At 42.7% G+C, this 27,175-nt stretch overlaps 1 long non-coding RNA gene across 1 annotated transcript; it reads right to left on the minus strand.

Annotated features, from left to right (window-relative positions):
* Window positions 1–238: 238 nt before the first annotated feature.
* On the minus strand, window positions 239–24,831 carry LOC105511936. Its single transcript, XR_001001791.1, has 6 exons — window positions 24,671–24,831; window positions 10,879–11,075; window positions 8,688–8,808; window positions 8,313–8,516; window positions 468–546; window positions 239–378 (listed from the first exon to the last, which is right to left on the minus strand). It is a non-coding gene; the product is annotated as an uncharacterized LOC105511936 (long non-coding RNA).
* Between the last annotated feature and the right edge of the window lie 2,344 nt (window positions 24,832–27,175).

Raw genomic sequence — 27,175 nt, forward strand, 5'->3', positions numbered from 1 at the left:
ATCAGCTTTAATAAACTGATAAGAATGTCACATGAATTTTGGGACCGTAAACTGGTGCTTCTAAAGTGATAAAAGTTTTCTCTCCTCTCTTTAAAGTTGTTGAGATGGTTCTCTTACAATCTTGCTTACATTCTCCATTTGCCTGGTGAGCTCCTTTGCCCTGATAATGCAAAAGTAAACAAACACCCAGAGGGCCCCTCTCTGGATCATCAAAAATTCCAAATAAGAACAGTTTGAATTAATGAGTTTTTAAAAATGTACTGTTCTAAGTCGAGTTGAAAGATAAACAGCTCTCATTTGTCTGAGCCACAGGACAGTGAGTACGGAACATTCCCAGGCTTCAGTTAGGATACTTAACGTCACTGAGGAGTTAAATCCCTAGAGAGGAAAAATATAATGTGGCTCTGGGTCCCTGAAATTCTAAACAGAGCCTCAAATATTAACTTGAACTTGGAAGGAGGTCGAACCTTTGTTCCTGTTCCAGGCTGTGCCCTCTGGAAGCAGAGATGAAGTTTGTGATACAGGATGGTTGCTAGAGGTCCACACCTGTGAAAGGGAGGGAAAGGAAGTAGGAGTGAGCGGAGGTCAGCAAGGAGTGGGATTCAAGCTGCCCTGCACGCCTGGTTAAGATTTAGCCAACCCAGTGAAGTGCTGTGGACAAAATTCACGTCTAGAAAGTCTCATGTTGGGTAGAGAAATGGCTAGACCTTTATACTCCCCCACTGCTTAATGGGGAGACGTGGACCACCCAAGGGAAAGGCATGACCTGGGACCAGACAGCTCCCAGCAGCTTAGATGCTCCCTAGAAGGAACTGACCGCTGAAGGCTGCCTGCTGACCATGCTCCTCACAGCTGGGCAGGGAGGCCTTCCTTGAAGGGGAAGCTGGGAAGTGCATCTGTCTATCACAGGCCCAGGGACCTAAGTGCTTCTAAGTGCTGCCCAGGGCTTGCTGACTGCTCCGAGCCTCCTAGCTGGACACACTCAGGCATCCACTGAGTTCCAGGCAGAACTACATAGAAATTGTTTTTCTTTCCCACTGGCCTCTTCTTCCTTCCATCCTTTATCAGACCCTGTTTCTTTCTCCATCTCTCCTTCAGGAAATAATATTCATTTAAAAAAAAAAAAAACTATAAAACACCAATTCACTGCTCCAGGCATTGAGGCTAAGCAGGGATAAACATGAACTAGTCCCTGCTCTCAAAGAGCTTATAGTCTAGAGGAGAAAATGATATTGAACCCACAAAAATTAATTGCTTAATTGCAGGTTAAATAAGTATATGAAAGAGGCTCATGCAATGCTATAAGTGCACTGTCTACTAACCTGTTAAAGAGACTAATGATGGGTATGACTTATGGGGTGTTTGTTATATGCCAAGCACCGTTCTAAGAAAACTGTCTATGCTAACATCTATTTCTCACAGTAAGCTCAATAGCTTGGTTTTATTACCATTCCCATGTTGAGGCTTAGAGAGAGTGAGTAACTTGCTCACTATTGCTCAGGTAGTAAGTGGTGGAGGAGGCTTTGAACCGACATAGTCTAGCTTCAGAATCCGTTGTCTTAACCTGTATGCTGCACTGTCTCTCCCAATTATTTGATACAGTTAACAACCTATTGGGACCACATGGGATAGACAGCAAGAGGAAAGGTTGGCGAGCTCACAGAAGTGCTGGGGAAGACCCCAGGGAGGAGAGGGGCTTGGAAAAACAAACAGGTGGGCAGGAGGAGAAAAGGGACACTTCAGGCAAGAAAACATCACGAACAAGGCTTAGAAGAAATATTGGCAAGACCTGTGTCTTAGTTTAGAGGTAGGGATTTGAGTGCAAGTAGTTAATTTGAGAGACAATTCTAAAAGTTATCTCCCAATAATTCTTCTTTTTTTCTTTCTTTTTTTTTTTTAGACAGAGTCTTGCTCTGTCTCCAGGCTGGAGTGCGGTGGTGCAATCTCGGCTCACTGCAACCTCTGCCTCCCGGGTTCAAGTGGTTCTCCTGCCTCAGCCTCCCTAGTAGCTGGGACTACAGGCACACGCCACCATGCCAGGCTAATTTTTGTATTTTTAGTAAAGATGGGGTTTCACCATGTTGGCCAGGATGGTCTCGATCTCCTGACCTCGTGATCTGCCTGCCTTGGCCTCCCAAATTGCTGGGATTACAGGCATGAACCCCCGCGCCTGGCCCCAATAATTCTTTATGTAGAAGAGTGGGGGAAAAGAGACAGGGCAGGTGGCCAACCAAAGGTGTGTTATCAAGCTAGTTACCACTGTGGACAACTGGAGAGCAATTCTGGGAAATAGTATGTAGAACACACCTCAGTTATCCAAACCTAGGGCCAAGAGGGTTGGGGGATGTATCCACCAGATCCCATCAGACATTGGTTAAAGACTCCTCCCAGGAAATGGGGAGGGCATGAGGACCTCGATTCCCTGGCACCTCCCTCTTGCACAGGCAGAGCAGGCTCCAGTGAGCAAAAGTCCTTAGGCAGAGATGCAGGTGCTGGCAGTTGGAAGTCCAACCCACATACACAAAAATGTTAAGTACTGTAGGAGCATGGTTGGGATACTGACAGCTCACAGTAGGACACTTTCTGGGGATAGTGCAGAAAGTAGCTATGCTAGAGAGGGGAGAACGGACTTTATGATAGGCTGAATAATTGCCTCCAAAGATATTCATATTCTAATCCCCAGAACCTGTGAATACATTACATTACAGGGCAAAAGAGACTTTGCAGATGTGATTAATTTAAGGACCTTGAGTTGGAGAGATCATTTTGGATTATCTGGGTAGACTGGATGTAATCACAAGGGTGCTTATAAGAGGAGACAGAAGATCAGAGTCTGTAGCAGGAGGTGTGATGACAGAAGCAAGAGGTTGGAGTGATGTGAGGAAGTTAGAAAAGGCAAGGATATGGGCTCACCCCTCAGAGCCTCCAGAAGGAACCAGCCTTCCTGGTACCTTAACTTAAGCCTCGTGAGACTGATTTTAGACATCTGGCCTCCAGAACTGTAAGAGAGCAAATATGTGTTGCTTTAAGTCACCAAGTTTGTGGTAAGTTGTTACAGCAGCAACAAGAAATGAATACAGGCCTCTTCCATCAAGTTACTGCATGCTCTGTGGTAAGAAGTTTATCTCTGCCATTGGCATCTTGTGTTTGTGCAGCACTTAAAATTTAGAAAAAAATTTCCTTGTGGCACAACAACAATGCTTTGGGGTAGGGAAAGCAGGTTTTGCCTCTGTTTTTCTCAGAGAACCAAGGCTTAGAGAAGCCAAAGAGTTTTTCCTGGACTGCTTAGAACCTTGGCGGAGGAAACGACCTCTTTAGCTAGAGCCCTTCTGCCCTGCTCTTGGCAGTGCATGGCCTGCATGCTGTGGACTTTCTCACTCAGAAGCAAGTCTTTAGCCTCCTAATGCCACCACTCCAGCTGCAGCTCTGCCTGGGACTGGGAAGACCCTCAAAGGACTGAGGCCCCGTCCTTTGGAATCATGTACCTGGTGTAGGCAGCCATGCTAGAACCCTTCTCAGGGGCAGTCTTAGACAGAACAGTTCTCTGAGCCCACCCGCCCTTGACTTCCATTTGCTGACCTTCTTAATCCATCAGACTGCAAAAAGAAACTTTTCATAAGTGCACAGTATCACAGGAAAGGCTTCCCAAGTTTCGATCTCCTTCATCTCTCCCAGAGTACTGGCAGAAGAGGTAGAGCTATTTCTAACTCTGCTACTAGTCAGCTAAGTGATCTTGGGAAAGTCTCATTATCTCTCTGAGGCTCAGTTTCCTGGTGAGATAACCATTTCTGGTTCACCTTGCAAAAAGTGGCAGTTAAGAGTCACTTCTGTAGGGTCATATAAGCAAAAGCTCACCCCAGAGTAATTTACCTGCCTGTTGTTAGAGTGCCTGAATTCCTACTATTAGATATTCAGATTTTTGTAGAGATGATCTTCTATTTTCAAGGGTTCCCTATCAAAATGAAATTACTTTGAGTGGTAGTTAGACCTCAAGTTGTGATAAGCTATCACTTTAATCCACGATTATTGTATTCTTCCTGGCCTCAGTCGCTGCCTGAATTTAAAACATAAAAAGAAAAGTGTCTCTTTGGTAGGAAGATGGGGAGAGGTTCTTTATAAAGACAGGCAAGGAGACACCAAGGAAAGTCTTCATACCGCCTTGCAATTTTGTCCTGAGCTAGTCTTCAGACCAAGCTCTAAACTCAGACTAGTTGGCTCAGTGACTTATATCTCTTGGCCAATGATCTATTCTTAGTGAGTGTTCCTTCCTAATGTAGCCTCACTGGAAACTCATCTGTAAATCCAAATGACATTTTACATGAGTGTCTATGCATTTGATGTGAAGGAAGTTTTGCATAATAAAATCTCTCAGTAAATCTGAGGCCCCCTTCCCCTGCATTTATATACTGGAAAAGCCAAACTATAGAAGTAAGTGAAGTTTGGTTGGTAGCACAGCTAGTGTCCTCAAGAAAACAGAGGCTGAGGCCAACTTGCTGATGCTGTATGAGGCAAGTGACAGGACAGTAGGAGTGAAGGGAAAGAAGAAGTGAGTCAGGAAAAAAAGGAAAATGAACACAAGGTGGTATATTTCACAAAATGCACAGCTGACCACTCAGTCATCATGGACTTCTTCAAAGAAGTTGAAGTCTCTCTCTCTCTGTGAATTCCCATTGGCTGTCTCTGTATCAGAGTTTCTCACTGTCCTCATTCTTTCATATTCACAAGTGTCCCTTCCCAGACCTAACTGGTGGGCTCTTGATTGTTTAAGTTTACATTTCTGTTTCCTTACAGATTATTTAACAGCCACACTGAGCATCTAGTAGACCTTCAAAATGTTGATGTGATTTCTAAGCCCACATGGGTTTCCAATGCTACCACTATTTGTTTTTCATAGTTTTAAAATGTGAGAACTAGAAAAGAACTCAGACCAAGCCCCTCCTTTTACAGATGAGAAAGCTGAGGCTCGGAGAAATTAAATTACTTTCCCACAGCCACATAGCTGGCTGGAAGCACAGCTAGACATACTGGCCAGGTTTCCTGGTTGGGATTCCAGTGCTCCTTCCCCCAGAAGTGAAGACCTAATCAATCAGTTTCCTAACTGACTGGCAGAGGTTACCTGGCACCAGTGCGATGAGAAGAATTCTGAGGCTCAATCTGGACATAGTAGGAGACGGTTCCATGATCGATTAGCCAAATCTTCCAGAAGGAAGGAAGTAGATATTACTACCTCTGCCAAATCTGTTTATCGGTTAACCTGTTGGCTTATATTTATGATAAAGACGGATTTTGTTTATTTCACTTTCATCTAGCTCCTGGTTTGAAGTACACTTTGGAAACCTCCAAAGGCTCTGGTTCACTTCTTTCTGTGTGTGTCCAAGATAAGCAATCCCTTCCCCTTGCTGCAAGGCAGCATTTTAAAAACCCTTCTTCTAGTGTTACCTTTCAAGGTGGGGAACACACATAAATGAAGCCCCAAACCAAAGAAAGGTTTGAAATCTGAAAAATCAATGTCACAATCTGGCATTGTACACAACAGCAATGGGGACATCATACACTGGAGGGACAGGCTGTTGACTTTTCTGCCTTCCCCGAAAAGTTGCATACTCCTTGCCTCAGTCAGTGTCATTCTTCCCCAGGTTAAGAGGCAGGGACTGAATGCAGCACCATCAGCCTTGAACTACATCTAAGAGAGCTGGTAATCAGGCCTGCTGAGGAGTTATAGGCCTCTGGTGGGGGAAATCTCATGAAAGCAGGATGAAACAGGGGCTATATTTTTATTTCCTTCACCTAAGAGAATTGAAGAATCCTTTCCTAGTGTCCTTTTTTGCATGGATCTTAACTATGTCACTTCCTCAGGAAAACCCTCCCCGATGGCCAAGATAGGGTCAGGAGCCCCATTGCTTGTCTTTTGTCTTTTGTGGCAGGGATATTTCATTGAATCTTAGAACCATCAATATAAGACCTCCCAATATTTTATGTATCAATCGGGGGAAAAAATGCCACCATTTAAATTATAACTCAATGCTTTCATGCCACTTAGAATTTTTATTGTATAGTTATTAAAAGAGTACTTTAAAATGTATTTATACAGATTTGTATGATACGGCACTCTTGTGCAAAGGAAAATATACTTGAAATTAACTGGTTGAGGTAATGAGCCTTAACTTTCTTCACATGTAGAATTCAAATATTTGGAATCACTTGGTGAGTTGGTGTTGCTGAAGCTCGCATGCTGCCACCCAGCTTGGTCTTTTCACCACTGCCACCACACCATCCATCACCTGTCTTTCTACCCCAAACCACCAGGATATACAAAATGAGTAACACCCTAGTAAGGAGACAGTCCACAAGCAAAAATCAATACAATGCAAGAGCATATCTATGAAAACTATGGTAGAGGTATGCACTGCTCTGGATGAAGAAAGGGAGGAAATTTTTAATTTGAAGATATTTGGAAAGTCTCAAGGGACAGACATGGCATTTGAAGGAGGGGAGAACCTCCAAAGCTTGAGGTGGGGGAGTGGCATTTAATGGAGGAGGGGAGGAATAGCATAAACCAAATGTGGTGCTCTGTAAGTAATATATTCTCACAATAGTGGTTGATTCCCTTTAGTTAAAAAATAAAACGAACAATGTGAGTTTCATTCCATGGGGAAAGGGAAGTCACTGAAAGGTCTCCAGCAAGGGAATGTTTTGCTCAGCAACACCCTTTAGAAGGGTAACTTGTTGTGAGTGAATAGGACAGCATCATGTGACCCAAGAAGGGCAGCAAGGAAGCAGTTAGAAGGGGCATTAAGGGGCAGGGTGCAGTGGCTCACGCCTGTAATCCTAAGACTTTGGGAAGTCGAGGTGGGAGGATTGCTTAAACCTAGGAGTTCAAGCCATCAAAATCTCTCACGGAGGCACAACACACTAGAGAGCAGCCACCATCCCCGTGGTGTCCAAATAGATCACTCTTTCTTCTGTGAGCCACTAGAGAAGATAGTTGGCTTGCACTGTGTGGGCACGTTATATTGAAAAAAAAAAACAATAATAAGCTATGTTTAATATTAAAGTCATATGCAGTGGAAGGAGACAGTCACATCAGGAGACATAGAAACAGAGGAGCCTAGAGCAACCAAGAGAACCTCTCCCATCCCAGGCAATCAGTGTGGAGTCACCCATCCCACCTAAATTGTTCTCCCTCTCACACTCACTCACATATAAACATGGTTTAATTTGCTTAAGTAAAACGCGTGCCCTGTCACTCCACGGTATTTATGCAAGTCCCCTTTATCATGTGTGGGAGGTTGTAAAAGGCACAAGACAGTACAGGCCTTGCCTTTGGGAAACTATCGGTTTAGGTGAGATCAACCTAAGGACCGACCATGACTAGGAGCAATCCCGGGTCTACTTAGTGGTGAACACAAGATTGCATTTTTCTCGACACATACAAAGGTTTTGAATAATTTTGTAAGTGTGAAAGACCATGGTTCTTTGGAGGGAACATGTTAGGAGGAGGTGAATATTGATCTGGTTTTTGAAAGAACAAGAAAATTTTGAGCAACAGAAGGAGTAGAGAGGGTGCTTCAGGTAAAGAGAACAACATGGACAAGGCAAAGAGATTAAAAATGATCCTAGCATGTTAGAGCACAATTAATACATCAATTAGGATTGTGTTCAGTTGCAATTAAGAAAATATCCAAGTAGCAATAGCTTAAATAGAGGTTAAATTCCTATAGTAAGAAATCTAAAAGTTGGCAGTTGCTGCTGCAGATTCGGTCACTCAAAAATGCCAGAGATGGCATTTCTGACACTTTTGTAGCCTTTCCGTCATGCTGATCCCAAAAGGGCTGCTTAGCTCCAGCCATCACGTCTATATTTGCAGTGAAGATAGAAGACAGAGAGAAGGTGATGCCAGTTCTTTTAGTTTAAGTAGCTTCAAAAGCAGAGCTCCAAACAAAAACTTTGAGTGCACATAGTTTATTTGGTAACTGATCCCTGGATGCACAAGAAGAAGCAAGGAGAATGAGAGAGTAAAGATGAAAATGACAACATAAAGTCATGTTAAAAAGGTTGCTGCCTGGGGCCCCAGAGGCTCGATTGCACCCAGACCTCCTGATAACTGTACATAATGCCTCCCAGGAGTGTACCCCCAAAGGACAGGTAACCGGAGCATCTATCTACTGGGCCGTGTTCTCCATCGACTGAGGGTCGATCCCAAGGGCATGAATCCCACACTTCCAGGTTTTGTTTTTTGTGCAGGCACAGTGGGCTTTCATAATGTCAGAGAAGGCCCTGGAGCAGACAGCAGGAAGATGCACAGCACATACTTGAGATTGGATGCTGTCTTGCATGAGGTGAGTTGGAACACACGGAACTGTCCACCACAGCTGTGACTGAAGTCAGAGGTGATTAGACTGTGGGCATGGGACACAGGGCATGCCACAGCCATCTGCCACATCAACAGACCTCCCAGTGTCTTATTGCTGGCAGAAGGAGAGGCTGAGAAATGAACATTTTAGCTCTTCCAGACTCTAGAATAGAAGCAGAGTGGGGAGAAAAGGATTGGAAAGGGCTGTTAACAGAGCAAGAAATATATAAGATTTCAGATTCACTAAGGACATGTTAGATTAGATCATCTACTCTGAATGCATCATTTTACAAATGAGAAAGGAACTGAGTCGTGGGTAGAGTGAGTAACTTGCCTGCCCCAATCCTGTAGTTGGAGTAGAGCTAGGGTTTGAAGCAAGTCTTCCAGGTTTGGAGATCTCTCCTCCTCTCCATAATAACCCTCTTAGGCTGCAAAAGAATGTCTTGGCTACAAATCTGTTTTAAAAAAGAAAATAAAAAAGCTCCTGCATAACTAAGGTGGGCTCTGTTGTCACAAGACCTGGAACAATAAACGTAGGCATTTGGACTTGGTCTGAGGGACAATGGGGAGCCATTGTCGAATCTTAAACAGGATCATGGCAATTTCAGTTGCTTGTAGGTAGATATTATATAAATATAAGAGGTTATTTCTCTGTTGATTATGGCTGCTGATTCAGCCAAGGGGAAATGGAGTTCTGGACAGGCTTGTACCTCCAGCAGTGACTGCAGGTGCTGTCAAAAGAAGGTGCAGGCTGCTGTCTGACATTCTCAAAAGGCCCCTGCTCTCCTGAGAATGGCTTGATGCTTATTGCTAATAACAAGGCTGGCAGCCGGCTGCAGCTTTCACTCAAAATTCTCCGGCTTTCAGTAATCAAAGCCAGGCCTGGGTTGTTCCTTGGCCCTAGACTGCAAAAGGAATTTCCTTTATTTTTGAACATGGAGAGAATAAAAAGAAGTACAAGTTGTTTTATAAGACAAGTGGGGCAGCAATTTGAAATAGGCATTTAGGCATCTCTTAGGGATTAACATCGGGACTCATTTAAGGGCTTGGAGTGTTAATAAGGATGAGATGTATTTATTTTTCCCTGGGTTCTTTTTTAAGAATCCCTGGGCAGTGTTCTGGAATTGATCTATATTGGCTCAAATTTCACACACACACCCATTTTCCATGCGGACTCTCCCACCCCTCCTTTCGACTGAGTTGTGCCTCCTATTAACTTGGAGAAAATGCCCCAACCAGGGTGCACAATTGGGCATAACTGGTACCCAGAAATACTGTTCATTGGGTTGAGGCAGCTCAGAAAACAAAATGGCCTTCTTTTGCCTAGGGAATCTGGTTTGAAAATTGTACATTAAGTTACACTTCTAATTGAAATGAATTTGATGGTTTCAGAACAGCCCCCAGTGATCCCAGCCCACATCATAAAAACCACCATAGGCAAATTGGCACCATTCAGCCTTGGCTCAAACAGGCTAGGGAGTAAAAGAAGATGTAAACTGAATTTGTGGTTGTTTTTATCTTCAGATAGACAGGCTGGGGGCTGGGGTTGGGGGAGCTTCCAGAGGGGAATTCTCGGAGTGGATTACATCATTTTCCTGACAGTCTGCGAGGCAGTGGGATATAGAAGAAAAGCACTAGATTAAGAGTCTACCCTTGTCTCAGACAGTAATTCATATTTCATTCTTGGGTAAGTCATTACATTTTTTCATGCCTCAGTTTCCTTGTCTGCAAAATGAGAATATTAAAATCTCCTTGGCTCATGGTTGGTATTGGGCCCAGGCAATGATGGTTGAATGGTTTACCTAATGGACTGAAGAAGCCCTCAGAATCTAGGGCTTCTGATTGCTTGGCTCGTGTTCACCCCACCAGCTGACATCTAAAGGACAAGATGCTTGTCTGTCTTCCCAGGAAACTTGGCTGGGAGGTTCAATGAGCTCAAAGCAAAGGACAATGACAAGACAAGGAAGGTACTAAAGGGTGGACATTGACTTGTCACCAAGGCACTCTGAGACACCTCATTATTCACATCAGTTCCTTATTCATCTCAGGCACATCTACCTAAGCAACAACACACATGTATTTTGTACCAACTATGAAAGATGCCAGTTTTGTAATGCACATTCATGCCAGGCACCCTGCTAGGAGATTCAAACTTTCCTCTCTGCAACCATGTCAGGTAGATTTTAATACTCCCATTTTATAAATAAGAAAAGTGAGGCACAGGAAGATCACACAGCTTAGTCACACAGCAGTATGTTATTGATTGGAAATGTCATATGCCACAGCTGGTCTTCCCACTCCACTGCGTTTTCAATCACTGTTCTAAGGGGAAAAGATAAAAATGAAGAAGACCCAATCCTCACTTTCAAGAAATTCGTAGTCTAGTCATATACCTGCACAGGAATATGTGTGCACAAGCAGAATAAAGGTCTGAGGGAGAGGAAAGAGACGTTATTAGTCAGCTATTGCTGCTGTAACAAAGAACCCCACACCTCAATGATTAGAAAACAACAATTCTTGCTTACTTATGTTCGGGTTGACCATGGGTTGGCTTATGTGGCATGGGCCCCACTGAGCAACTTTGGTTTTGGCTGCAGATCTGCTGGGCTTGGGTCCGCACTGTGGAATGGGCTCAGGTCAGCTAGTCATGGACCCACAAGTGTGAGTGGCCATTTCCAGGGGAGAACAGTCCCCAATGATCCCAGCCCATAATCTCATGGTGCTGGCAGAGACACAAGAGGTAAAGCACAGCCATGTAAGCACATGGCAAGGTGCTGCTTGGTTCATTTCTACTAACATCCCATTGGCTGAAGCATGTCATATGGCCACGCTCCAAAGTTAGGGGACAGAGCAAAGGGTAGAGAGGGATACAGAAGGGGTGAAGAATTGTGTCCAATAATCTAATCTACACCAGAAGGCTTCAGTTTATACAGTAAAGTATCTGCATATTAATTTGAAATGATAAGCATGTATTATTTTTAAATTTGAAACTCCAGTTTAAAAATACCATCAGCCTTCTCTATCCACGAGTTTCTCATCCATGTATTCAACCAACCAGGGATTGTAAATGTTTAAAAATGAATTAAAATTAACAATAGAACAATACAGATATTACAAATTAGAAAAACAATACAGTATAACGGCCATTTACAACTGTCCCTTTGTAACCACAGGGATTGGTTCCAGGATCCCTGTGGATACCAAAAATCTTGATGCTCAAGTGCCTTATACAAAATGGTGTAGTATTTGCATACAACCTACAGACATCCTCCCAGAGACTTTAAATCATGTCTAGTTACTTATAATCCCTAAGACAATGTAAATGTTATGTAAATAGTTGTTATAATGTATTGTTTTATAATTTGTATTATTTTTCATTATGATATTGTTATTTTTTACTGTTTCTTACAAATTTTTTTAAATGTATTTTTGATCCATGGATTTAACCGTGGATACAGAGGGTTGACAGTGTATAGCATTTACATTGTATTAGGTATTATACATAATCTAGGGATAATTTTAAGTATATGGAGGATAAGCATAGGTTATACTGTACCATTTTATATAAGAGACTTGAGCATCCAAGGATTTTTGTATTTGAAGGGGACCTGCAATACATTGTAAAAACCATCTCAGGGAGGTTAGAATGAACATACCCCAAGGTAATATTTCCTAACCCATCTCTTATATTGCCAATAAAAAAATTTACACACATACACACACAATACTACAATATAATGGTTGCTGTAACATAAGTGTGTTCCCAGTGCTATGGGAACCCATATGAGAGGCATTTTTCATTCATTCATTTATTCATTCTGCAAATATCTACTTCATATTACTATGTGCATAGGCATTGGAAATGAAGAGAAAAACAAAATAGGACAGATCACTGTCATCGTGTAACTCAAAAGTCGAAAATAGGCTCTAAACATATACAACTGGAATGAATTAAAGGAGGGGTGGATGAAGCTATGGGAACAAATAAGATAAATAACTCATTTACATGAGGATTATTGCAAAGTCTCCTGGGGTTGTGTTCCAATATCCTTTCCTTAATTATTAGTCAGAATACTAAATTTTAGCTGAACAATGGCTACCTCAGATAATGACAACAGTTTCCAACTTTCTTTGCTGCTGGCTATGGCCATTAAGTTTTGGGCAATAGCTATAAGTAGAAATGGTGTATGCAATTTCCAGAAAGTGCCCTTCTTTCCCCCTTATCTTTCCTGTTGGCCAGAATATGAATGTGATAACTGGAATCAGGGTAGCTGTCTTGGATCACAAGTGACTTTGGGAATGGAGACCATAAGGGATGAAACAAGATAAAAGGAGCCTGGGTCACTGAAGACTTTTTGGAGCAAAATAGCCAAACCCACTCTGTGCTGCCTACCTCTGGGCATTTGTGTGAGCAAGAAACACACCTCTAACTTGTTTAAATCATTGTTATATTGAGCTTTTGTTACTTGCAGGTAAACTTATCCTAACAGATAAAGGAGTTCAGGGGCAGACCTCCCTACAAACGTGAGAATAAGCTGATACCTGAATGGTGAGTGGACAAAGAGTGCAGGTTAATCTCTTCCAAGAAGAAAGAACAGCATATGCAAAGGCCCAGAGGTGGGAGAACATAGAAATTTAGGGCAGATACAAAGGGGAAAGAGGTAAAGGATGGCCATTATGAGCTTAGATCCCATTCAGTTACCCACATATTTGTTCCCTGCACCTCTCCTTTCCCCCTTTCTCCTTCCTCTCTTCCTTCTTCCCTCTCTCCCTTTCTTTCCCCATCACTCCATCCCCTCTCCCTTTCCCTCTCTGCCTTCATCCCTCCTTCCCTCCCTATCTACCTTTTTCACTTTTTTAAGACAAATATTTATTGAGTACCCACTGTGTGCCAGGCACTGTACTAGGCACTGGATGCACACCCTCATAGAACTGGCAGTCTACTGGAGGAACAGATATCAGTGGGAGAGGTGGGAGTAAGAGAAAGAGCATGTGTGGACTTCCTATGGCACATATGAGGAAGCACTGTCCAGATCCCCTTTCAGGGAAAGATTTGCTGCCCAACTATGGGAATTGCAGTTAGCTGACAGCCTGCAGCTGTTGGCTTCAGCAGGGTCAGCCTCAGCTTTTAAGCTGAGGTCACATCCCTCTCAGAGCGGCCCTGGGCCAGCAGCTGAGCAAGCCCAACAAAGGGCTGCTCTCATGGGCACCCTTTGCTCAGAGCTGCCACTAGGCTGACAGGAACTTTTCAAATCTGCATTGCCATCTTCCTGGATAATCCAGCCTTCTATAGGCCTCAAGGCAGGTGAGAGCTCGTCATAATCACTGGAGGAACCAAAGGAAGACCTAGCCTGTCTGGAGCACAGAGAGGGAAGGGAGAATTCTGGCAATGAGACATGAACTACAACATCATGTGTGACTTAGGAGGAACTGGAGTTTTATGCTAAGTGCATTGAAATAACGCTGAGAGGTTTTTAAAATTCACTCTAACTGCTGCATGGATTGGAGAGGCCAGAATACCAGTTATAAGAAACTGGTATTCAAGGGAATATCTGGAGTGGGCTGCTTCTAACTTGATGGCTGCGGGAATGGAAAGCAGTGGAAGAGATGTCCTGGGAGTTTGTGGAGGGAGAATGAGCAGTACTTAGTACCGACGGATTAGATATTGGAGGAAGAAGGGTGATGGGAAGGAAGGTATCAAAGGTGAGCAACAGAGTAGAGGGATTTGCCCTTTTCTGAGATGATAACAGTTGCGCGTAAAGTAACAAATTCAGTGGTGAAAATCAAGAGCCTAATCGTGGATATGGGGGTTTTGAGACTATTGGATATGCAAACCTGGAGTTGAAGACTGGTCTGGCCAGGAGATAACAGGGAAGTTATCAACATGCCCAGGGTACTAGACGCCCTGGGAGCATATTAGGAAGCTTAAGGAAATACCCTCTTCCCTCCAGGCTATCTTCTATTTCTTCTTACTTCTATGCGCCCAAAAGCATCTTCTTCTTCTTTTTTGTTTTGTTTTGTTTTGTTTTGTTTTCCTTTGTTTCTTTTCCCTTTTTTTTTTTTTTTTTTTTTGACAGAGTCTCTCTCTGTTGCCGAGACTGGAGGGCAGTAGTGCAATCATGGCTCACTACTGCCTTAAATTCCTGGACTCAGGTGGTCCTCCTGCCTCAGCTGAGAAGCTGGAACTACAGGCTCATGGCACCACTCTCAGTTCATTTTTAATTTTTTTGTAGAAATGGGGTCTCGTTCTGTTGTCCAGGCTGATCTTGAACTTCTGGCCTCAAGTAATCCTCCTGCCTCAACCTCCTAAAGTGCTAGGATTACAGGGAGGACCCAGTGCACCCAACCCCCAAAGCTTCTGAAACCTTATTTCATTCCAGGGAATCTTCTCAGGTAGAGAGGAGACAAAGGGTGCTGAGAGATGTCTGTGTGCTCCCTACTCCCATCCTTAGCTTTGCCCTTAAACCAAAATACACTTTTGTATGATGAGCCGTTTGAGTAATTGGTGCACTCTACCACCCTTATAGATAAGACTCTCTCTGTCCTTAGGATCGACTGCTTCTGAGGAGGAAGGTGTGCCTGCTCCAAGACAGCCCAGGGACTTGGGAAGGTTGTCCTTCTGCCTGCCTAACCCTAAAATGCTCCCCATAAAACACTCTGCCTGCTAATATCTGGACTGCACATCACAGATATGCAGTAAACGTGTGTTGAATGTATAAGGTCATTTTATCATTTGGTTGCCTGAACAGTGTGTCTGTCATAAAGCCCATCTCTTCGATTTTGCCTTTCAGCATAGATGAAAACAAGCTGGCCATTATTTTCCAGGCAAGCCCTTGTCAAATAAACATTCCTCATAGAGATGTAGCTTGCTGCAGAGTGAAAAGCGTGGGAAGAGAGTCCCATCTTTCTCATCTGTATAAAACAGGATGACAATCTCCACACCACACACTTTACAACTGAGTTGGTGTGAAGAGCTAACAAAAGTCCTCAGCCTAACAGTGCTTTGGGCTTTACAGAGAGACAGTGGGGTGACACACCATTAAGCTCTACTCCAACCCAAATCTGATTTGTTGAGTGGAATAATCCCAGTTCTCCTCATTTTTCCTTAGATATGACATTTTGCAGCAAAACATTTGATGCCTGCAGGCTTTGGGAACTGGCAGTGATTCACAGACAACACGCAGGATGCTGGACATTGGTCAAACTTTGGCCCTGCACACCTTCTCCCACTACCAGTTATGCTGGTGAGGAATTTCCTCTTTCCCATTGTGTTATGTGGGTGGGTGGGATGGTACCCAAGGGGCCTGACCACTCCCCATGGAAGCCAAAGAGGGCTCTCCTTCACTAGCCTCATCCAGCAAAGGGCAGCTATGTGACCTCATCTTCTGGGAGGACCTTGAGCAGTGAGCAGAGTGACACACAGCCAGAAGACAGTTTGCAGGACACTCCTTTGCCCCAAGAGCATTGTCCTGCACCAGCCCCTATAGGGCCTGCCACACAGCTGGGCTCCCACCCGGTGTTCCTGCCTCCCTGTCATTTATCTAAGCTCCCAATACCATCCTTTAACAGCCCCTTTTGCCCAAGGTAGCCAAGAGGCAGTTTCTGTCACTTTTGCCCCCCAAATTTCAAACAGATACAGGCAATTTCTGAAAGGGGTACTATGTTATCATTAATATCCAGCATCGCTGAAGAGAAGGATTAATTAGTGACAACCTTCTTACTTCACCTATCACTGGGGCAGTCCACAGAGGATTTATCCCTGAACCACTAATGAATTTTCCAACTGTCACAAAACAATGCAAATAAGTAAGATCCACATCTGCTGAACACCATCATGAGGTCAAACCACGGGTAAATAAATACTTGTTTCAAGGAGAGGGTAAATCCTAAGGTGAGGAGTGACAGGGCTTTGTTTGCATAAACCCAGCAAGGTATTATGGGTAGGATATTAATTAAATCATGCTCCTGGGCCTCACGGATCCCCAGCTCCATGGCTTCAGCTTGTTGACAAACTGAACACAGGGCCCCCAGAGAGACCACTAACATTTTGATGAACAGGGTTTGTTGGGGGTGATATTTCCTAACTAGCATTTTAATATAATTTTTGACGCTTCATCTGAGCAACCTGGAAAGAATATTCAGATAAAAGAAAGGGACAAACATCAAATTTCCAAGAGAAGAAACTACCATCTAATGTTAATCCACTGGAATTAATTCCTGGGAATAATTTCTTGCTACCTTCACCCCACCCCAGGCCTTCCTGAGACCCCCTTTTTTTACCCCTCTCCCTAAAGCACACCCACCTGGGAGAACATCTCTGAATTACATCGAGGCTGCCTCAGGTTCAAATGAAGTTTTAATGATTTTGATAATCTTCCCAAGACCCTGTAAGTCTTTCCTTTTTGTTCTTCTTCCTTTTTGAAGAAATTAACCTGATGGCAGGTACTGTCTTCAGGGAAAGGGCTTTTATTTTCAGGTTAAAATAAAAGATCTCATCTCAGCTGGAATGGAAGATTGGTCATGAAAAGACCCTCTGTGGCCAGCAGAAGTACTCGCTGTCTGAGAGATGCTGACCAAGAACGTTCAAGCTCCTTGTAATTGGTCTACCATTCCAACCATTCCCATCTTCATTTGCACTACACGGTTCAAAATTTCATGCTTCGTTTGAAGATTATAAAGCCTCTTTTATCTGAGAATATGCAGACAAATATGAACTAATTAATGTTCCTACCAGCCCCCTGGGAGTGTGCAATTGTCCTATGACCCACTAGCTTCCTGGGCATTCCCTGACATTGCACTGCTGCCCAGTATCAGGCATCTTTGCTATTCCTCCCTCCCCTCACCACTCCCAATTAGCAACTGTCAACCCTGTTTCCTCCAAAATGCTATTAGAATCTGCCCACTTCACACCATCTCTGCCATTTCCAGCTGGTTGCTTGCATTGACTATGGAAACGGATCTCTCACTTCTTCGCTTGTCCCTTCCAATCTAATTACCCAATTCTCTACCCAACAGGCAGAGGCAAATTACTAAGACATAAATCTGAAGAAATCACTTTTTACCTGCAATGAGTCTCTCACCTAAACCCCCTCCCTACTATTCCCATCCTCCCCTGCCTGACTTTTGGTTTCTCAAACACACCAAGATCTCTCCTGCCTCAAAGCCTTTGCACATACAGTTCCCTTTTCTAACACTTGGACAGGAAGGTAACCAATTATGGATGATGTTCTCCATGAGCTAAAGTCTGAAGAGTTGTTTTAAGTCTCTGAGTTTTAAGGTAGTTTCTTATGCATCTTCATTGTGGCAACAACAGCATCAACCACTCCTTCTAATAAGAGCACATGGATTTTATTTTAGAGATCTACCTCCTTCACCCTTCATCCTCATGATTCTGGTGAGGATGACTCCACTCCTGGGATGTGGGGTTGGGGGCTCATCCTCCAGACATAGCCAATCAGAGCATTCTATCCCTCTAGCCAGAGGAGCTGGGTCAGACTCTATGTGTGACCCAAGCTAGGTCAACAAGATATATAATCCAGGAAATTTCCCTAGAAAGGATTAGAGAGAAGAAAAAGTCTTTCTAACAGAGTTTCTGTGCTCCTAGGTGAGAAGACTACAGCTGCCACCGGGAAGAAAGAGCCTGCCTAAAAATCAGAGGGCAACGAAACTGAAAGGAAAGACACAGAAGTCTGATGGCATCGACTGAGTGCCTGGGCCCAGCTATTCCTGATGATTTACCCCTGGACTTTCCAACTTTATACACCGACACATTCTCTTTTTTCTTAAGTTATTTAGACGCGGTTTTCAAGTCACTCGTGACTTCAAAACTCCTGAGTTTTGAACTCTAGTTCAGCCCCTACATTGTACTCCTGTCTTCAACTGTGTGTACCGTAAGTCCTTGCCTTAATTTTCTACCTATTTCTCTTGTGCTTCCGAGTCTGTAGCCTTATCTTTAGGGCCAGCCAATCCCTTCCCTCTTTCTAGAAATCAAATAGGAGGCAACAGTACCTTTCAGAAAACAAGAATGGAATCTCAAAGTCTCAGCATTTTTATACTTTTCCCATGATCAGTCTGCAACATTAAGACAAGGGAAAGTTTGAGCAAGGCAAATAGCATGATCTGGACGTGGCAGGAAAAAAATGGGACAGACTCTCTGTTCTAGTGCTTTGAAAATCTGTTGGTTGTAAGATCTGGAGAAGTAACTCAAGTTCCAAGAAATGTCACTGAACAAATTGTACAATGTATGGAGCTGCCTAATGTTTCATCTGTTTGGATGAAATGGTTGTCTTTAAATAAGCTTGGTGCAAAGTTTCTAATAACCACTGTTTTTCAGCATGTCTCAGAGCTCATGTTGCTAATCAAGCAAGGTTAGCTTATTTTTATTGAGTAAAGATGTGTTAATAAAAAGAATGGTTTTGCATTTTAAGCAAAATGGATGGATGAATGAATGAATGAATTCTAAGTAAATAAATAAAACCTTTAAGTGACTGTTTCTCTTTCAGATAAGTCATTGATGGGAGCTATGTACTGATTATGATGATGCTGCCATTGCTCTCAACATTCCTTCAATTCCTACTTTGAAAGGCAACCCTCATTAGGTTGTACAAATTCTAGTTTGGTGGCTAATTAAGCCATGATACTAGTTTGAGATTTTTTAAAATCTTCCTTCTCATCTCTCCCTCTCCGAGTGTTTGAGGATGCCTGATCTTAGTAATAGAGTAATTCATGCTGGCAGGTGTCACTTAAGCCCCTGTAGATTGCTTGTAACTTCCTGACACAATCTGAAGTTAGCCCATTCCATCATTCTCCTGCTGGATATCATCTACATTCTTAAATCTTAATGATGTAAAATTATTCTACATTTTTAATGATCCGTTTCTCAAGTCACAATCTGACTTGATATAAAAGTTGTTTCCTCCAAACCATTAGCAATGCAAGAGGTATATAGGAATTTGACTTATTTACAACTCTGTACTATTCTTTCTAAACAGCTTCCAAGGAATACAAATGCACTACATATTGGTTACTAAAAAATATTTGGGAATTGGATTCTTTAAATATTATGAAGAAACAGCTGATTTCAGGACTGGGGCTAGGAAAGCACAACATGAGCCTAGAATTTTTTGCTGCACCACAAGGATGCACTGAAAGAATGACAGGGAGATGTCAAAAGGACACAAGAGCCAGCCTGACCAGGATCTTTCTGGACATACTTAGGACAATTTGAACATCAAAATAAGTAATGACAGGAGGGAATTATTATTAAATTGAATTAAAATTGAATTCAAAAATTCATGAGTCCATACTGACATAGACAAACAAAGCAAAATAACAAACAGGGGAGAAGGAAAAGTTCTTCTTCATATGGAATATCAGCCAATAAATTTACAAGAAATTATAGCTTAAAAAAAAATCACCATTTTGCAATCATCAGAGGAATGATTGATTCATGTGAGAATCCTCAATGGATAATAAAAACTATTGGGTGAAAGTTTGCTGGGAAACCTGATAGTTACACAATTTTCACATATATCTTCATCATTACTAATTAATTATAAAAGTTAAAATGATACTATTACAATGGAGAAATCTGGCAGACATCTCCTTAACAAGGGATCAAAGTTAACACTTTTAATACCGGGACAAACTGATGTAATGTGCCTCCTGACAGGATGCACTGAGAACACAACACTCCTTCTGAGATGCTTCTGCCAAATAGCCACAATGTGAACTAATCATGAGGAAGTATTCTACAAACTTGCGTTGCTAGACATTCTACAAAATTACTATCCAGAATTCTTATTTGTCCTGAAAGACAACAAAAGGCTAAGGCACTGTTTCAGATTAAATGAAATTAAAAAGATGTAGTTAAATGCAATGTGTGCTCATGGACTGGTTCTTAGATTAGGAACCAAAAAAAATAATAATAATAATATGTACAGAAGGCATTACGCAACAAGTGGCAAATTTTGAATATGGATTGTAGATTAAATAATAAGATTGTATCAAGGTTAGATTTTCTGAATTTGATTATTATACTGTGGCTTTAGAAGAAAATGCCCTTGTCCCTAGGAGATACACACTAAAGTACTTAGGATAAAGAGTCCTGATATGTGCTATTTACGGTCATCAAAATAATAATGATAATAATAACACATATATGTATGTGTAATGTATATATGTATATGTTTATGTGTATAGAGAAAGAATTATGGAAATATGGCCAAATGTTGGCCATAGGTGAATCTAGGTGAAGAATACATGGAAATTCATTCTACTACTCTTATCTGCAAGTTTGATTTTTTTCTCAAAATGAAAGCATATGCACACACACAGAGAAGTGCAAAAGCTCCCCATCAGACAGATGCAAGGCACCACTCCATTAAGGCAGGCAGTGACCTGCTAATGATCTATATCAACCCTCACCTATATGGTACCGACTAGCCACATTTGTGACTATCTAAATTTAAGCTTACATGAATTAAAATTGAATACAATTTAAAATTCACGTTTTCAGCCTCACTAGGCACATTTCAAGTGTTCAATAGCCACATGTGATGAGGGGTTACTATCCCGGACAGCACAGACATCATATGTTTCCATCATCTCAGAAAGTTCTATTAGATAAGACTGACAGGGAAAGAGCACAATCTGCCTTTGTCATTCAGTAAATGACTTGGGCAAATTTCTTCACCTCTCTGGGCTCCCTTTTCCTTAGCTGTATGATGAGGATAATCATAGCTGCCTCACAATAGTTTTGTGTGAGAGAGAATTTAGGGAGCCCCTGTGTGTAGAAATGCCGAAAACAGGCCAGTGCTCTATTCCTTGCTTCCTGGACTCCCCAGAAGGAAGCTGACTCCTCATCCCTCAACCTGGAGAACTGGTTCAGCTCCTCTTTTTCCCAGAATCCTTTCCCTGCTTCCGACCAATCGTCTTTTTCTCAAAGCTGTTGTAATTGTGTTGTTCTCACCTGTTTTGCCCAAGACAGATTCCCCAGTCCTCCCCATCAGTGTTTGGCATTTGTTCTGGGCATTCTACTAGCAATGCCCAGCCCCAGTCCTGGACTTCCTGCTGTTTCTATTGCATCTCCCTAACTCTTACATCCACCCCAACTCAGTGTTGTTGGCCTTCCTCAGCAACCAGGAATCTAAATCACCCTCCACCCCACTGCAACCTATGGATGACTGAGCCTTGGTTCTTGATGGTGCTGCAGACACCTTGAGGTGTGGCCATGACATTCACTCAGCCACACCTTGAGGCGTGGCCATGACATTCACTCAGCCCTTGGCCTGGTAGCAGCAACTTTCCCTGATAAGGTCCCCAAATTGACTCTCAGTTGTCCCCATTAGGGCCTGTGGAATTTATGACTTCCATACACAGCACCAGGAAGTTGAGGACGGCTCCACGTGCTAACTCAGTCTCTTTGCCCTCTCTCTGCCTGTGGCAGATTGTATTTTCCAGAAACGACTGCACCAAAATATCCCACCCCATGTGATCTTTTTCTTAAATGTGAAGTTCACACTAATTCTTCAAGAAATGGGGACTCTGTTTTCACCTGCTGGATCTTGGCAGGCTTGTAATTATAGTGGTTATGATTTTAGTGATACTGTATGACTTCTGAGACCATAAAAAGACGATACAGCTTCCAACTGGTCCTATTGAAAAAGTTATTCTTGGAACCAAGCCACTGTGTTGTGAGAAAACCCAGCCCACATGGGAAGGTCACATATAGGGGTAACAGTCCCCACTGAGCCCCAGCCAATAGCCGGCATCAACTGCAAGACATGTAAGTAAGTGAACCCTCAGATGATTCCAGCCCCCAGCCTTTGAGTTGCCCCAACTGATGCTTTGTGGAACAGAGAAAAGTTTTCCCCACTGAGCTCTGCCCAGATTTCACATTTATGGTCAAAATCAATATGGTCCTTACTTTAAGTCACTAAATTTGGGGATGCTTTCTTTACATAACAGTAGGTAGTTAGAATACTGCCTGATCAAACTGCACTGCCACTTTTACTTGGCTGCTAGCTATACGTCTATAGCCGGGCATCATGGGGCCACCGTGTCTGGCAGTTCCCACATCCGAGTTCCAAATGCAAAGCACAAAAGTACCACTGTCACTGATCTTCCCTTCCACTTCCAGCATCTCAGTCTAGTGTGGGGAAGCAAGAGTCGAACCATGTGCTTCCCCTGTCGGGGCAGATGGTTCTCTTCCTGTGGAAGGAATTCCCTCTACATAAAAGCCTCTTTCAGCCAGATGCGGTGGCTCATGTCTGTAATCCCAGCACTTTGGGAGGCGAGGTGGGCGGATCACCTGAGGTCAGGAGTTTGAGACCAGCCTGGCCAACATGGTGAAACCCCGTATCTACTAAAAATACAAAAATCAGCTGGGCATGGTGGTGGGCACCTGTAATTCCAGCTATTCAGGAGGCTGAGGCAGGAGAATCACTTGAACTCAGGAGGTGGAGGTTGCCGTGAGCTGAGATCACACCACTGCACTCCAGCCTGGGCGACAGAGTGGGACTCAGTCTCAAAAAAAAAAAAAAGCCATTTTATTCCCAAGAAAGCACACACCTTTCCCCCTTCATTGGGGTCTTAATGGCAGATGGGACTCTGGGAGAGATATTGACATATGCATAAAAGTAGGTCCAAAAATACTTAACCTCTACACAAGAATTTAAATAAGCTATTGACCTTATGAGACAATCACAATGATGGACACCTTCAAAGGAAGGAGAAGCACCATGGAGGGCAGAGGAGAAAGACCATACCTGCTTGACTTGGTGTGAGAGGCATTCTAGATGTTATTGACATCGTATAATAGACAGATGACAAGCATAGAAGCTCAGACTCCCAAAATGCCTTAATCTTATTGCCTGGCTAAGATCTATTTATAATATTTTCTCCACATGCAGAAAGAACACTTTCTTCACCTTTCATTCCATTTCCATATGTTTAATTTTCCTCACCTGCAGGAAGCCCAGATCTGTGGAAGCTCCTCCCTTGAAATAAATTTGCAATAATTTTATCATTCCTCACAACAAGTCCATCCTCACAGTAAGCTGTCCTTTGACATTTATAAGGATGTGGATTTAACCATAAGCAATCCTATTTACATAGTCTCACTCATGTTCTTTGTCATTATAATTGCTAATAACACTATGTTTTAGAATTGGTAGAATGCTTCAATATCAGCGTAGTAGACGCTTATTGGTGTGTCTGCCCAGTTCCTATTCTTTAAAAATTGTCCATGTCATGCATAGGGTTTGCTTCCATCATACATAATACCCATGTTTTTGCCATATGTCTCTACTTTCCTGACCATAGATGACTTGCCTGGGGGCAAACACATGATGAAAACTGAGTGAGATTCTCTGTCTTCAAAATATGAATGGAGATATCCAGAAACTGTAAGTTAATTGTTGAGTTGCATTAATAGCAGCATTTTGGTGGGAAGTTTTATTGTAGATGAGACAGTGAGCTCTGATGTCCAGGCCATTGTTGGGGAACCAAGCTGTGGTCCTAAATGACTACCCGAAGTGTTGGTGTAGTCTCCTTTCCCATGATGCATACTAATAATAGAGATGACCACAGGTTGGCACATGACCTGTCTGAGTTTGGGTTCCCCCAAAAGCAGATCCTGACACAGGACTTTGAATGCAAATAGTTTATTTAGGAAAGACCAATAAGGAAATGAGGAAGTATATTAATCAAGTTTCTTCAGTGAAACAGAATAGGATGTTTGTATGTAGAGCTAGAGATACAGAGAGAGACAGAGATAGAGATAGAGACAGATTTATTTTAAGGAATTAGCTTACATGATTGTGGGTCCTGGCAAGTATAAAATCTTCTGGGCAGGCTGACAGGCTGGAGACCCAGGGAATTGCTGATGTTGCTGTCTGGACTTGCCATAATGCAAGTTGGAAGGCAATCTGGACGCACATTCCTTCTTCCTCTGGTGACCTCAGGATTTTTTAAACCATCATCTGGTTGGATGAGGCCCATCTAAATAACGGGTTTCCCATTATGAAGGGTAATCTGCCTTACTCACAGTCTACTGATTTAAATATTTATCTCAATCAAAAAAAAAAAACACACCTTCACAAAACCATTCAGAGTAGTGTTTGTCCAAAAACTGGGTACTATAGAATAGCCAAATTGACATATAAAAGTAACCATCACAGGAAGTGAGGCAAGGAAGGAAAGACCACCAATAAAGGGTACATTATCAAGCAGGTTATCACTACAGGCAAGTGGACCATAATCACACTAGGGAACTCTGGGAGACAATGTAGAAAATACGTCTTAGAGTCATTCTACCTGAAGGGCAAGAGACCTGGGATATTTATCCACCCACTCCTGATGGTCATTGGTTGAGGGTTGCTCTGGGGAACAGGTATCAGTCCTGCAAGCCTCCAATCCTACTGCAGGCATAGTGGGCTACAGCAGCCAGAGAAAGCCCACAGATTATGAGACACAGCTGCCTGCAATCAGAAATCAGGCTGGCATGCACAGGGCTGGTAAATGCTAAGGGGAATGTGGGTGGGGTACTCACAGCATCAGCTACATTGTCACAATCCAGAGAAAGATGATCTTTGTGACGTTAGATAATAATTAAAGAGACAAGGACCCCTCTGCATCATTTAATTGAAAATGTGTTACTCTGTACTCACTCTCTTTGTTCTTAAGATCTCACAGACCTGTTGGCAAGTATACTCCAGGAGAGCAGGAGGAGACAGCCTGAGAGAAGAGAAGCAGCTGAGGTCTTTGGTTCTCACAGGTATCTCCTTGCCTCACACTCAATGACTTTTTCCAAGCTCATTCAACATGTAAATTGAGAGACGGAATAGAATTGTGCCCAACACTGCCTACCCACTACCCACTATTGATTTGCTCCTTCTCACACTAATAGAACCCCCATTACGTCTGGTGTGATGATGTACTTAGTTAAACTACTTCTTCGCAAACTCTCTTGCATTTATACACAAGCACGTGACCCAATTTTGCTCAGAGAGATGTAGGTGAAATTGCTGAGTACTCCTCCCAGGAAAGGTTTTTGGTTTTGTTTTGTTTAAGGGAAAGACCTGGCAGAAGTGAACCCTTTCTTTTCCTTAACTCTTATCCTATTATTTTGTCTGGAACATGGTCACAATGTCGAGAGGTGGAGTAGCCACTATCTGGCCATGTGAGGTTGGCAGAACCAGAAGTGAAAAGCAGTCTATATTCCCGAATTCCCTGAGCGAATGCATCAGGACTAGGCTGCCTATTTCAAAACTTCTTATTTATAGAAGAAAAAGTCTTTTGTACTTAAGCTCTTGGAGTCTGGTTTTGTTCTATGCAGCCAAATGTAATCCAGACTGATGGAAAGTATTTGGAAGAATGCACAGCTAATTAATTGCAATTATTATTTATATTATTTCTCTACAACTCCTGCTAGATTATAAGCTTCATGAAGGTAATCATTGTGTTTGTTTACTACTATATCACTAATATTGGGCACTGTAGACATTCAGTAAATTCTTGTTGAATGAATGAATAAATGAACAAAGAATGGTACTCATCTTTGACTGCTTAATGTACATTGTTTAGTTTCTCCAGTGAGATTATTCATCAGGTGCTGGGACCCAGTCTTCTTTGGCATCCTTCAAAGCACATATCACAATGGCAAAACATATCTGAATGAAAGAATGATTGATGGTCTTGAGCTTGAATCCCAGCTCAGTCACTTATCAGCTGTGTCACCTTGGGCAAGTCACTTACTCTTTCTGAGCTTATTTCCTCTTCTTTAAAGTGGGAAGAACACTTACTTCACAGAGTTGTTGTGGGGATAGGAGCAATACATATGTCTCAGATTGGGTACCCTAAAAAGCAGAGGACCTGGTTGTGGGTAGTTTCCTTGGGGGGTAAGCTCAAGGAGCTAAGAGAGAGAAACAGGGGACAGAAGAGAAGTCATAGTACAAATGGATTACTGAAGTCTTTGATATAGGCAATGGGGGCTTGATGTGACTCTGAATTCACACAGATGGGTCCATCTCCGCTGCTGTGGATATCAAAGTTTCTCCAAGATGCAACTTGGGGCCCCAAAGCATCTGCTATTGTGTGTAAAGTGCCTGACCCCTTATAGCCATCAAAATGGCCAAAACTAAAAAGGTGAACATACCAAGTGTTGATGAAGATGTGGGAGGGGAGTACTCATGCATGGCTGTAAGGTGTGTAATGAGTGCAGGCTTTTTAAAAAGCAATCTGGCTTGTCTCAGTGAAATTTAGTTGGTACCTACCCTATGATCTAGTAACCTCCCACATCCCAGGCATAGAGCTTAGAGGAACTAACTCATGCACAGGTTTATAAGGACATCTTTATGCGGATGTTCACTGAGCTTGTTGGTGACAACCTGGAGGAAAGTTGGATACAACCTGAGTGTCCATCCTTAAAGGAATGGATAAGGAAAGTAAGGTGGATGTACCTTATGAAATACCATGCAGCAGCAAAAAGCAACACACAAAATGGATATACAACAATGGCAACAGTTCTTCATGATAATGCATTGAGTGAAATAAAAGGTAAGAAAATGAATGAGATTTGTAACATGATGCCAGTTATGGAAACTAAAATCCCACTCACAAAAAGGCTTTGCCTATTTGACACAGATGCCTGCATATATCAGGACATATGCCAAAGACACAGAGGGGATGCTTGTATGGTGAGGGGTGGGCAGGAAGGTGAGGATTGGGGATGATGGAGGTAGGGTGGGGGTGGGAGAGGAAATAAAACACAAGCAGTGCCTTACATAGACCAGGGTTTATTATGTGCTATGAACTGAGGGG

This window comes from Colobus angolensis, unplaced genomic scaffold, assembly GCF_000951035.1.
Source record: "Colobus angolensis palliatus isolate OR3802 unplaced genomic scaffold, Cang.pa_1.0 Scaffold103, whole genome shotgun sequence".
Lineage (NCBI taxonomy): Eukaryota > Metazoa > Chordata > Mammalia > Primates > Cercopithecidae > Colobus > Colobus angolensis.